Here is a 13,215-nt window from a genome sequence, read left to right as displayed (position 1 = left end):
CCGTCATTGTTGTTTGGCGGGTCCAGGCTGGGGATTCGAACCTGCCACCTTAGGTGTACGTGGCTGGTGCCTTAGCTGGTTGAGCTATAGGCGCCAAGCCAACCACACTTTTTAAGGCCTCACAAAAACACACTTCTTTTTATGTAGTATGCTAATAACCTTTCATGAAATTGAGCATCCACCTGACAAAACAGACACAAGGAAAAATATCGTCAGTCACTCTCAACATAGGTGAGAATTCTACAATCTGGGGCTTATTTTTCAAACCTTGTATCCCAATCAACAATGGAACTGCCCTAGAACATTCCTGCTAGATGAAGTCTTATTTCTACTTAGACACTCATGGTGGTGGGATCTCACCATGCTTATCTGGGCATACTCCCACTTTCTAGCCCCCTCAGAATATGGAGCACTATAGTCAGAGACACTGGGCTTCTGAGATGGCCTAATAGTGAATTCAAAATGCTATCATACAAGGTCTGACAGTTAAGTCTGCAAACTCATCCCAGAAAAAATGCCACATACCTCATTGCTGAATATCACTATGGTCACCTTTGAAGTACTCCCCTTGGGAAGCTATGCACCAATGCCAGTGCCTACTTCCCCCTTCAAAGTAATTTTGGAACTCTCTTTCTGGGATGGCCATCAGAGCTGTCATCATATTATCCTTCATTATCCTCATTATCAAGGATAATGAAAATGTCTTTCTTTCAATATCTTTTATCTGCATATAAAGAAAAAAGTCACTGTGGGCCAGATCAGGTGAGTAGGGAGGGTATCTTTTTTTTTTTTTTTTTTTGCAGTTTTTGGCCAGGGCTGGGTTTGAACCCACCATCTCCAGCATATGGGGTCAGCGCCTTATTCCTTTGAGCCACAGGCACTGCCCAGAGAGGGTATCTTAATACAGTTATTTATTTACTGGTTTAAAACTCACTGCTATGTGAGCTGGTGCCTTGTTGTAATGCAAGAGCCACAAGTTGTTGGTGAAAAGTTCAGGTTAGTTTTGTCTTTTTCACACAGCCTTTTCAGCACTTCTAAATGGTAAACTTGGTTAACTGTATAGTAGGTGCAAATTCATAATGAGCAATCCCTCTAATATCAAAAAAGGTTAGCAACATCATTTTGACACATGATTTGGAATGATGGAAGTTTTTGATGGTAGAGAATTGGCTGACTTCCATTGTGCACTTTGATGCTTTGTTTCAGAGTCATATTGGTACACACACGTTTCATCACCAGTAATAACATGGCCTAAAACATTGTCTTGCCTCTCCACAAGGTCTTGGCAAACTTCAACTCTCCTTTCCTTTTGTTCTTGGCACCTTTCTCATGCCAAGATTTTCAGTAAGATTTTCCAAAGTGTTTCTCTATCAATGTTTACTTGATCTGTTATGCTTCTCACAGTCAGCTTAGGATTTTGACACACTATTCGATGAATTTTTGCAATGTTTTTGTCAGTTCTGCTTGCTCCTGGCTGCCCTTACCTCTCTTCATCAGTGATGCTTTCTCTATCATCAGAAAAACATTTAATCCTTTTGTACACTGTCATTTTCTTCATGGCATTAGCTTCATAAACTTGGGCCAACATGTCCCTGATTTCACTTCCCCTCTTGTCAAGTTTTACAAGAAATTTAATGTTTATTCATTGCTCTAATTCAAGTTCTAACATTCTCATGATGGCACACAAAAAAACTCAACAATAAATGCCACTTAGCATGTTGACACAAACATAGCTGTGAGACACTGATATACCAAGGTTATGAACTGAGTTGTTTATACAGTGTTGCAAGTATAAGCACATGGTGGCAAGTTGGTGAATTTAATTGTCAGATCTCATAATATGACCCTAGTTATTATGGTCCCACCACTTTTGTTCCATATTTTCTTTCTACCTTTTGCCTTCATTCCTGAGGAAGTATTGGCTTTGGCTCCAAATCTTTGGTCATCAAGCTGAGGTGCCAGCATGACATTGTGGGTTTAATCCTTATAAGGTTGAGGTTGCCTAGTGCTTGTCCACCCTGAAAAGCAATGTTCCTGGTCGGCAGAGGCACTGGGGAGAGAATAGGGATGCACTGTGGACCCAATTCTACCCTGAGAGGAGCTGTGTGGGTTAGGGTTTGAGTTAGGTCCACTACACTTGTTCTGGAGCATGTCTTCTCACCTCCCCAACATCACTCTGATTCTGGTCCTCCTTTCTATCCCTTCATCAGTCACTGGACTGTGGTGGCCATCCTCTTGCTGGTTTCCTGCCCCCAGCTCTGCCTCCTTCAACCTACCCCCAGATCGGTTGCCAGAGGGACCTTTCTGGAGCACAGGCCTCATAATGACACTTCTCCCCTCAAACACCTGCAATGGGCTGTAATCTTAGCACCTTGAGAGGCCAAGGTAGGAGGATCTCTTGAGTTCAAAAGTTCAAGACTACCCTCAGGAAGAGCAAGACCCTGTCAATATTTTAAAAATAGAAAAATTAGCGGGACATGGTGGTGCATACCATAGTCCCAAGTATTCAGGAGGCTCAGGCAGGAGGATCACTTGACTCCAAGAGTTTGAAGCTGCAGTGAGGTACAATGACACCACTGCACCAGGGTGACAGAGCAAGACTCTGTCTGCAACAACTCAAATAAACAAACAAAAAACAGAAGAAAAACCTGCAATGACTCCTCATTGCCTAAATAACAAAATTCAAACGGTAAGTCTGCCATTGAAAGCCATCCATGATCTGGCTTCTTTATCTCTCTCCAAACTTATTTACTCTTTCCCCCTTTCATTCATTCTTTACTCCAACCAAACAGAATGACTTACTCTTCCCCAACATACCCCTTGGCTTTGTTTTTACTGTTCCTTCTGCCTGGAATGCCTGTCACACAGCAACTCTGCAGATTAGGTCTTTCTACTCTTTGTATATGGCTCAGATGCCATCCCTCCATAAAGCCTCATTTTTTCCCAAATGGAAGTAATCTTCATTGCTTTGTGAAACCTGATGCCTTTAATCTAGATAATCCATGAAAATAGTGAGCCCACAGGATTTGGGACAGTCATATTACTATGAAAGTAGATTTTAAGTAAAAAAGGTTACAACAGACAAAGAAAGACATTATATATTAATAAAACAATCTGCCAATATATATTAAATTTTATAATAATTATAAACAAAAATACACCTAAAATAGGGTTCCAAAATACATAAAGCAAAAATTGACAGAGTTGAAGGAAGAGATAGAGAAATCTATAGAAATAGTTAGAGACTTCAATACTTTCACATTTCATAATGGTCAGAACAGTCAGATAGAAGATCAATAGGAAATAGAGAACTTGAACAACATGATAAACCAATTAGATGCAACAGTCACATACAGGACATTCCACTCAACAATAGCAGAATACACATTTTTCTCAAGTGGTCATGGAACATTCTCCAAGATAGTCCATATGTTATGCCACAAAACAAATCATAACAAATTTTAAAAGATTGAAATCATCCAAACTACATTTTCCACCACTATGGAATGAGGTAAGAAATTGAAAATGGAAAAAAAAAACTGTAAAATTTTATATATGAAAATAAAACAATACACTATTAAATAACCAATAAAGAAAAAGTCATGAGAAAAATTAGAAGATACCTTAAAATAAATGCAAGTGAAAACTGCAACATACTAGAATTTATGGGATAATAGCAAAAGCAGTACTCAGAAGAAAATTTATAGTTGCAAACTATATTGAAAAAGAAGAAAGAGGCTTGGCGCCTGTTGCTCAGTGGTTAGAGTGCCAGCCACATACATCAGGGCTGGTCAGTTTGCACCTGGCCTGGGCCTGCTAAACAACAATGACAACCACCACCACAACAAAAAACAGCCAGCCGTGTTGGTGAGTACCTATAGTCCAACTACGTGGGAGGCTGAGGCAAGAGAATTCCTTAAGCCCAAGAGTTTGAGGTTATCATTAACTGTGATGCCATAGCACTCTACTGAGAACACCATAATGAGACTCTGTCTCAAAAAAAAAAAAAAAAAAAAAGAAGAAAGATTTTTTTTCTTGAAAGAAATCAGTGAACCAACAATATATCTTAAGGAACTAGAAAAAGAAGTACGAATGAAAACAAAGCTAGCAGAAGGAAGAAAATAATAAAAGATTAGAGCAGAGATAAACAGATTAGAGAATAGAAAAACAAAACATAAAGTCAATGAAACCAAAAGTTGGTTCTTTGAAGAGAAAAATCTGACAAAAACATTGAAAAACCTTTAGTTAGATTGACAGAGAAAATTCAAATGACTAAAATAGGAAATAAAAGAGATGACATTACTATCAATTTTATAAAAATAAAAAGAATTATAAGCAAATACTGTGAAAAATTGTATGGAAACAAAGTAGGTAACCTAGGTGAAATGGACAAGTTCCTAGAAACACAGAGACTACCAGAACTGACACAAAATCTACCAAGACTAAATCACAAAGAACTAGAAAATGTGAATAGACCCAAAACAAGTAACAAGATTAAATCAGCACGCAAAACCTTCCAACAGGGAAAAACCCAGGACCAGATAGCTTTACTGCTTTCTATACTTCTACTCAACATGATACTGGATGTTCTAGCCAGGGGAAGTAGGCAAGAAAAGAAAACGGAAGACAGGAGAGGAAAAAGTAAAACTATCCTATCTCTATTTGCAGATGATGACATGATCTTATATATAGAAAAATCCTAAAAAATATACACACACACAAAAAACAAAACCAAAAAACAACTGTTAGAGCTAATAAATGAATTCAGGAAAGTTGTAGAATACAAGACCAACACAAAAATCAGTTGTGTTTCTGTACACTAATAATGAATAATTCTAAAAACAAATTAATAAAATGATTCTACTTATAATAGCATCAAAAAGAATAAAATTCTCAGGAATAAATGTAACCAAGGAAGTGCAAGACAGAACTGAAAGCTACAAAACATTGCTGTGAGAAGTTACAGAAGACCTAAATAAATGAAAAGACATCCCATGTTTATGGATTGGAAGACTTAATATTGACAAGATGACAAGACCACCCAAAGCAACCTTCTGATTCAATGTAATCCCCATGAAAACTCCACGAGTTTCGTTTGCAAAAATGTAAAAACTCAACCTAAAATATATAAGAAATTTCAAAGAATCTAGAATAGCCAAAACAATCTTGAAAAAGAACACAGTTGAAATACTCTTCTTAATTTCAAAACTTACTATAAAGCTACAGTAACAATGTGGTACTGGCAGACAGACTAGTGGAATAGACCAATGTAATGGGCCAACAGGCCTATAGATCAATGGAATAGAATTAAGAACCCAGAAATACACCCTCATTTTTATTGTCAGTTGAACCCTGACAAGGGTCCTACAACTACTTAATGAGGGGAAAGAACAGTCTCTTCAACTAATAGTGCTGGAAAAACCAGATATCCACATGTGAAAGAACGATGTTGGACCCTTACCTTAATTATATATAAAAACTAATTCAAAATTGATCAAACACCTAAGTGTAAGAGCTAAAACTACAAAAGTCTTAGAAGAAAACACAGGGATAAATCTTCATGACCTTGGATTTGGTAGTAGTTTCTTAAGACCATTTTTTGCCATCAGAAGCATAGGCAACAACAAAAATAGATTGGACTTTCTCAAAATTTAAAAAAAAAAATGTGTGCACCAAAGGACATTATCAAGAAAGTAAAAAGGCAATCCACACAAAGGGAGAAAACAGTTTCAAATCATACTTCTGATAAGGATTTAATATCCAGACTATATAAAGAACTCTTATAACTGAACAACAACAAAATTAATACAACCCAATTAAAAATGGACAAAGGACTTCAATAGATACCCTCCAAAGAAGGTATACTGATGGCCAATAAGCAGGTGAAAGCACATGAAAAGAAGCTCAATCTATTAGCATTCTGAAAATGCAAACAAAAACCACAGTGTAAGACCATTTCACACCTACTCAGGAGGGTAATAAAATTATGAGTGTGGGAAATGATGTGGAGAAGTCAGAAACTTCAGGCACTGCTAGTGAGAATATAAAATGGTGCTGCTGCTATTGAAAACAGCCTAGCAGTTCCTCAAAAAGTTAAACACACAGTCACTATATGATCCAACAAATTCCACATAGGTGAAACACCTATATGCCTCTGGCCAAAAATGCCATTTGAGAGAGAGCAGTGAAAAGACTTTGTGCAAGCATACTTGTGAGAAACTGAGGCAGAATCCCACATGGCCAGGTCAGTTGCGAGCCTAACATGAGCAAGGCTTTCACTGGAATAGCATTTCCAAACTTTGTTAAGGAATTAAGGTTGACTTTATAAGGCCAATGAAAAAGCCCTTTGGAAAACTGGCCAGATACCCATCAGTAACCTTTCCTGATCTGTGGTGTGTGATGAAGGTCGCTTGCTGATGGGTCTGGGAATGGAAATGTGCTAGGGGACCTCAAGAAAAGAGGAATTTACCCAATGCATACAGGTATCTATTGGCACAGATGAAACCTGGGCTCATGAAAGGCTTTTGAGAAGTCCAGCCTGAGAATTCCTTATAAAAGACTCCAGCAAAACCCCCCTGACTTAAGGCCTACATGGGAGCAGAGGTTTGCACACAAATTCCATATGCCCAAGAAGTTTCTCTATGCTTTGCTTAAAGATTTGAAGTAACTGCCTCCAAATGGCACGGTCAGAAGAACAGACATTCAAATCGTCTTTTTCCCCCGTAGCCTCAGGCTTCATCAGATAAGAACAAAGAAGTAATGGCTAACAACATGTTCTCCATTAAGTTATGTTAAATTGGGTTATGTTGATAGGGTTATGTCAAAAGGTGTATGTTGAGTGGATTATCAGAAGCTTATCACGTGATGTTTAAAGGTCATTGCTGTATTGTGGGCATGTACAAAATTCCCTATATAAACCAACTGCAAATAAAGAAGCTTGCCATTTTGCCTGAGTGAGCAGATGGTCACCTTTATTTAAAACACAATTTCAATAAGCGTACTTATTCTCCGCGATATCGCTTTTCCTCGAGACCCTTATGCCAACAATTCCACCCCTAGATATATGCCTCAAGTCACAGAAAGAAGAATTCAGACAAACACTGTACAAGAATGTTTATAGTACTGCTATTCAAAACTAGCTAAAAGGTGAAAACAACCCACATGTCCGGCAGCAGATGAGTAAACAAACTGTGGCATATATGTCTATGCACACAATGGTGTGACTATTATTCAGCCATGAAGGGGAATGATGTTCTGACGTATGCTACAGCATGGTGGACATTGAAAATGTTATGCTAAGTGAAAGAAGCCAGACACAAAAAGACAAATATTGTATGAGTCCGTGTCTCTAAAATATCTAGAATAGACAAATTCATACAGATGGAAAGTAGATTGGAGTTTACCAGGGCAGGGAGACTAGGGCACAGTTTCCATTTAGAGTGATGAAAAAAATCTGGGGACTAGATAGTGGTGATAATTGTACAACGCTGTAAATGTAATTAATGCCACTGAATCGCATGCTTAAACATGGTGAAAATGGCAAATTTTATGTCATATAAAAAACTCAGTAACTTATATGTCTCTGCTGCCTGCCCCTCCCACAGTTAGCATAGTTCTGGACATCATAATAGAAATGCAGTAGATGCTTAAATTCCGGTAGGCCTGAAAGAGCTGATGCAGAAGATGTTTTCAATGCTTATGCCATCTATGGAAATATTTCATATTGACCATACAAGCCATTGTCAACTTTTTTCCTTCCTAGACATCTGGAAGGTGAATCTGGTGCCAAGGCAAGAGAGAAAAAGTTGGTATCTTTCTGAGGCTAGGAGTGGCCCTTGCCAATTCAGGGTAAATATCTCCTCCCACGGAACTATTTTACTCTCAAGGAGCTCTGATTGTATTTGGAGTGTTCTCCAACTAGTTCAGGCAATTCAGCCATCTGGGGTTGAAGAAGGAGAGTTAATCTTGGAATGGTGAGTCATGGTTTTCAGAGCCAGGTGAGGGGGAATAAGGACAAATTCAAAACAAGTGGATGGGATGCTGCAGCACTCCTGTGAGGTGGGGGCATGACAGCTCACAGCTGTATACTTGAGGGTTTAAAAACAAATTACTATATGGATACCACTGGCAGCAGGCATGAGAATTAGCCCCTAGTCCGTAGCAGCTTGGGGTGATGAGAATTTTTCAGTGGATAGCTGCCCTCATTTGGAAGGGCATCTGGTCTCTTTGTGAGATTCCTCAACTGCTTACTGAGCACCACTATATGCTCTGGTCTGTGCTAGCCTGCTCGTTTTCTGATGGTCAGTGCACTTCTACTGACCATTAGGCCAACACAGCCTGAAGGTGTGCTGCCATATGGTGCCCGTCAGGCAGCAAATGGGTAGATTGAAACCCTGGTCTCCTGCTTCCCAACAGGTGGTCTCTCTGGGGTCCTGAACTGCAGGCTCCTGAGTGGAGGCTGAGAGGATATGGGGCTGCCTCACAGGTATGGTTTTTCTCTCCTTAGATGGTAGAAATCTGGACCCGAGGGCCAATTCTGACCCGGGGGGGGGGGGGAATTATGTTCCCACTCTTGAGAGCCTTTCTTCAGGCAGCTTGATGGTTCCCACTTGCCCAGGAGCCTGGGATATCTCTGCCCATGGGCAATCCCCTAGAGGTGAGTCATGGGGAAAGAGAAGATAGTTCCATTACAGAAGTGGCCACCCACTGGGGCTTTCTTATCCAGCATAATAGTAAAGTAATTGCCTCCATTTATGCAGGCCTCACATGAACTTGGCACTGTGGGAGGTGCTTCCTTTGCTTTATCTTACTTAATCCTCAGCAAGAGGAAGGTAATATTAATTGTACTTTGCCAAAGAGGAAACTGAGGCTCAGAGATTTAGGACCTGGTGTGAATTCCCTGCCCTCAGCTGCCTGCTGAGATCTCACTCATGCCTCAAGATGCACCTCTGGCACCCTGGGGGTCTCCTCAGATCCATCTCAGGGACTCTGTGCCACCATATCTGCCTGTCTTTGGTGGCACTGTGGCTGCATATCTTAGAGTCTACAGCTTTATTTGGTTGGAAGCTCCCGGAAGACAGGAAACTGCTCTGACTGGGCTCTGTCCCACAGAGCCTGGCCACAGAGCCTGGCCAGGCCTTCTGGGAATGTGTTTTGGATTGGCTTCCAGTCTACAAACTGGGTCAAGAGCCACAGGTCACAATAAGGAGGAAGAATAGAAGTTCAGCAGCGGTGAAAGTAAGTTATAATCCTTACCTATGAGGTTTGGATAATGATCTCCACTAAAAAGTAATGAGGAAACAATCTCAGAGAGCTTTGAGTAACGAGGTCACACTGCTAGCAAGTGGAGGAACTGGATTCAAACCCTGGCTTGACTCCAAAGCCCTTGTTCCTTCCTTGTTCCAAGGAAGTTCTCTGGGATTTTAGTCTTTTGATTCCTCCTTTATAATTTTTGACACATCAACAAACTACTTAACAGGCCAATCAATATCTTTTTCTTTAAATCAATTCACTTGTTAAAAACATACACTTATTTTAAAAAGAAACTTTGGATGGAAACCCAGTATCGTTTGCCAGCCATAATTAATTATATTAATTAGCGATTAGAACCATGAAGTTCATCCTGGTGCTGCCTCCCCCTTCTTACCCCTGTGGTGGTGCTGTACACACCCTGTGTGCTCACACTGTCCCCAGGAAGCCTTTTAAATCTCTTCTCTGCACCTCTCTTGTTTACTGTTCATTTTATCACATGAAGCTCAAGTGGGTGAGTGTTGCAGGGACACTGGAGAGGTTCATCGTGTTACTGAGCCTGAGACGGTTTGTGATGTGCCTACAGATATTTGGGGTGGGAGTCAGTGGTCATGTGTTCCAGGTCCCAGTGGAGTTTTTCACTGCTTGCGTTTCATGGGCCAGAACTAGCCATGTGGTGCCTCCTTACTGCAGAGGAGCAGGAAGTACAGACTCCTAAATGCCCAGGAAAGGAAGGAGACCCAAGTAACATTGAGAATTTAAAATATCTCCTACACATCATCCCTTACGTCATTCCTATGGGGGAGGATATTATTTCTTTTCTATAAATGAGGGAACTGAAGCCCACAAAAGTCAGTTGACTCAAGTTGCACAGATGGAAAGTGGTGGAGCCAGGATCTGAACCCAGACAGTCTGACCAGAGCTCACATTTAATACCCAGTAAGGTTTTTAGCATATAGTTGGCAATCTATCTGTAACAGATATATAGCTGCTAAAACAAATGATTACATTTAGGATTGACCTGAATTATCCAGGATATTCTCCCTACACGAGGATCCTTAATTCAATCACACCTGCAGAACTCTTTTTGCCATATAAGGTAATATTCATAGCTTCCAGGGATTAGGATGTGGCCATCTTTGGTGCCATTATTCAGTCTACCACACTATCTGTGAGAGCTCTCACTATCTGGATGCCAGTTGTCTTTGGTCTGTCCCTTTCTTTGGGTCCAAATCAATTTCTACCTTGCAGGACAGTAACTTGTCCTTTTATTCTGCTGGAATTTGAGCTCCCTGAGGGCAAGGATTATGGCTGATTCACTTGCCTCTCTATAGAGTTGGGCACATACAAATCTTAATTGTGGAAGTGACTTAATTGAGTGAGCTAAAAATTTCCCTTGAGGGAATCAGAAACAGCTATGGCACAGGAGGAGCTAGTGAATGGTGATGCCTGATGAACCACCTTTTTGAGGATGAATAGAGGGAACTAGGTGTCCCCTAAAGATCATGTAGGACTTTGTTCTGCCACTGCCTTGTGCCTATATTCTGGAGAAGTGGGAGCCAGGAAAAAGTTGGCTGACTCTTACCAATGCCTTTGATTCATTCACTTGTTCAACAAATGCTCACTGACTGTCTCTATGCTTTAGTAACACCTTGACCTTGGGCAGCCACAGAATTAGAAACCTCTTTCTGGTGCCACATGGAAAGACTCTGGGTCACACTTATATGTGCAGTCCACTAATTCCCAGTTGATGAGGTGGAACAGAAAGAGGTGCAGGGTAGCCATGTTCAATTTCTAACCCGTCTGTCCCTTGGATAGGTCATGTCCACTGTCTGGAGTGTCCACACTTAACTCTGCTATTGCATTCACCAGGTTATTAAATTGTAAACGTATATGGTTTCTGCACTCTCTTGGAGAACAAATTTCTTGAGGAGAAGACAATGTCCATATCTTCCCATTTGTTATCTTAAGACCTGGTGTGTCATAAACTCTTAAGAGTAGGAGTAGTAGTGTAGTGACAATGATGATGATGGTAATGCTAAATCTCTCCATTTGTAGAGAGCTTACTATGTGTCAAGCAGTGTTTTATATACTTTCATGTTGTGAATCATTTTTCCTCCTAACCTTTCTGTGACTAAAGTACTATTATTATCCACTCCTTACAGATAAGGAATCTGGGGCACAGAGAGGTTAAGTAACTTACCCAAAGTTGCACAATTAGTAATTGGTGGAGCCAGGGTTTAAATCCAGGTCCTCTGTCCAGAGTTCGTGGTTTAATCGTGCTGTACAACATGGTTTAATTGAAGAAGAGAAGAAAACATAGAATGAGGACCTCCTAGTTCACTTTAGCTCCCATTTCCTATGAGTCTCAAATGCCTTTCTATAGAATATAAAAAAGGACACCTTCTCTGTCATGGCAGGTTACAGCAGGGAACACTGGAGCAGGGTGGGGTCTCCTGAGAATGGAAGTTTGAATGAATACTGGCTCTGCCACTTACTGCTGTGACTTGAGAAAGTTATGTAACCTCCTCAAATCTCAGTTTCCTCATAGGGCAAAAGGACACGAATACCTACATTGTAGAGCTGTTGGGAGAATAAAATAAAACATAGAAATACAATAAAAAGAGAATAACTTATGGGAAAAATGGTTAGCACAGAAGAAGCTCTTTACAGAAAATAGTGGCGTTTGGAATGTAAATGCTACAGAGCTGAATATTCCTCTTTAGGAGAGAGTGTGGTGGGGAACTTACCCCGATCTGCTTCTCTCAAGGATTAGCTTGAGAGATCTCCATGGTGAGGAATCAAGTGAGTCCAAGCTTGATCTGCTTTCTGGATGTACAGATTTTGGATGGAAAACTAGTAGACTTCCTGTTTCAGTGGCATGCACACGCATGTGTGGAGTCTTAGAGTCAATTGCTGCAATGGGTCGGAACATATATCAGAATGAGCAAGGACCAGGAAGTGGGGAAACAAGCTCAAGTTTTAGCTCTGCCTTTGCCCTCCTGTGCCCTCTGGCAGTTTGGCAAGTTATCAGTCATCTTTGGGTTTCTAGTTCCCCAATCTTAAGATGAAGGGGTGGTATTTGAAGACCTCCTTGATGAGAACTACCAGTCTAGAAACCCATAAGCCAAGTGCTTCTGTGAATAAAAATTCCTCCAGTTGCCCTTTCTACCAAAGGAGAAAAAAATTTTTTTTCCTGCTGACATCTCTGTATTTGAATCAGGTACAAGTGAAAGAGATTTTTGTCCGGGCCTCTAGGTTCCTCCCCTTTCAAGCTGGCAAGGAGTTCCAGAGGCCCAACAAACCTAGCTGCATTGCCTCAGACCTGTGGATAAAAATCCCAATGTCAACAAACATTTATTTTATTTAAAAAAAATTCCAAAATTAGAGAGTAAACACAGAAGACACAAATAAGCTAAATGAACAAAATTAAAATCTCCTATAATCCCACCACCCAGAAATGATTACTATTAAAATTTTGGCATCTATCCTTACAGAAACTTCTATTTAAATTTTAATGAAAAATTAGATACATACCTAATACACACCTAATATTTTGTAACCTGCTTTTTCCACCTAACATTATATTGTGAATGATTTCCCTTATATTACATAAGGTTTTACATTTTCAATGGCTGCAAATATTCCATTGTATCGGCATAATCTAATTTATTTAACCAGGCTCTTACTGGACCTTTTGGTTGTTTCCATTTTTCGCTCTAATGAATATCAGTGTTCTTAACTATTTGAGCATATCTTTAAGTTTTTCCTAAATGTCTCAAAAGAGGACTTGCTGGCTAAAGGATACGGACATATTTAAGGACTTTGATACATATTTCCTTTTGCTCTCTAGAAAATCTGTATCAAGTCTGTCTTTTAAAAACACCATGAGAGGGCAGCACCTGTGGCTCAGTGAGTAGGGCACCATATACCGAGGGTGGCAGGTTTGAATCTGTGCCCCCCCCC

This window comes from Otolemur garnettii, unplaced genomic scaffold (genome assembly GCF_000181295.1).
Source record: "Otolemur garnettii isolate 467f Iridium unplaced genomic scaffold, OtoGar3 scaffold00014, whole genome shotgun sequence".
In the NCBI taxonomy this organism is placed as follows: domain Eukaryota; kingdom Metazoa; phylum Chordata; class Mammalia; order Primates; family Galagidae; genus Otolemur; species Otolemur garnettii.
Note: the sequence above shows the minus strand (reverse complement) of the source record.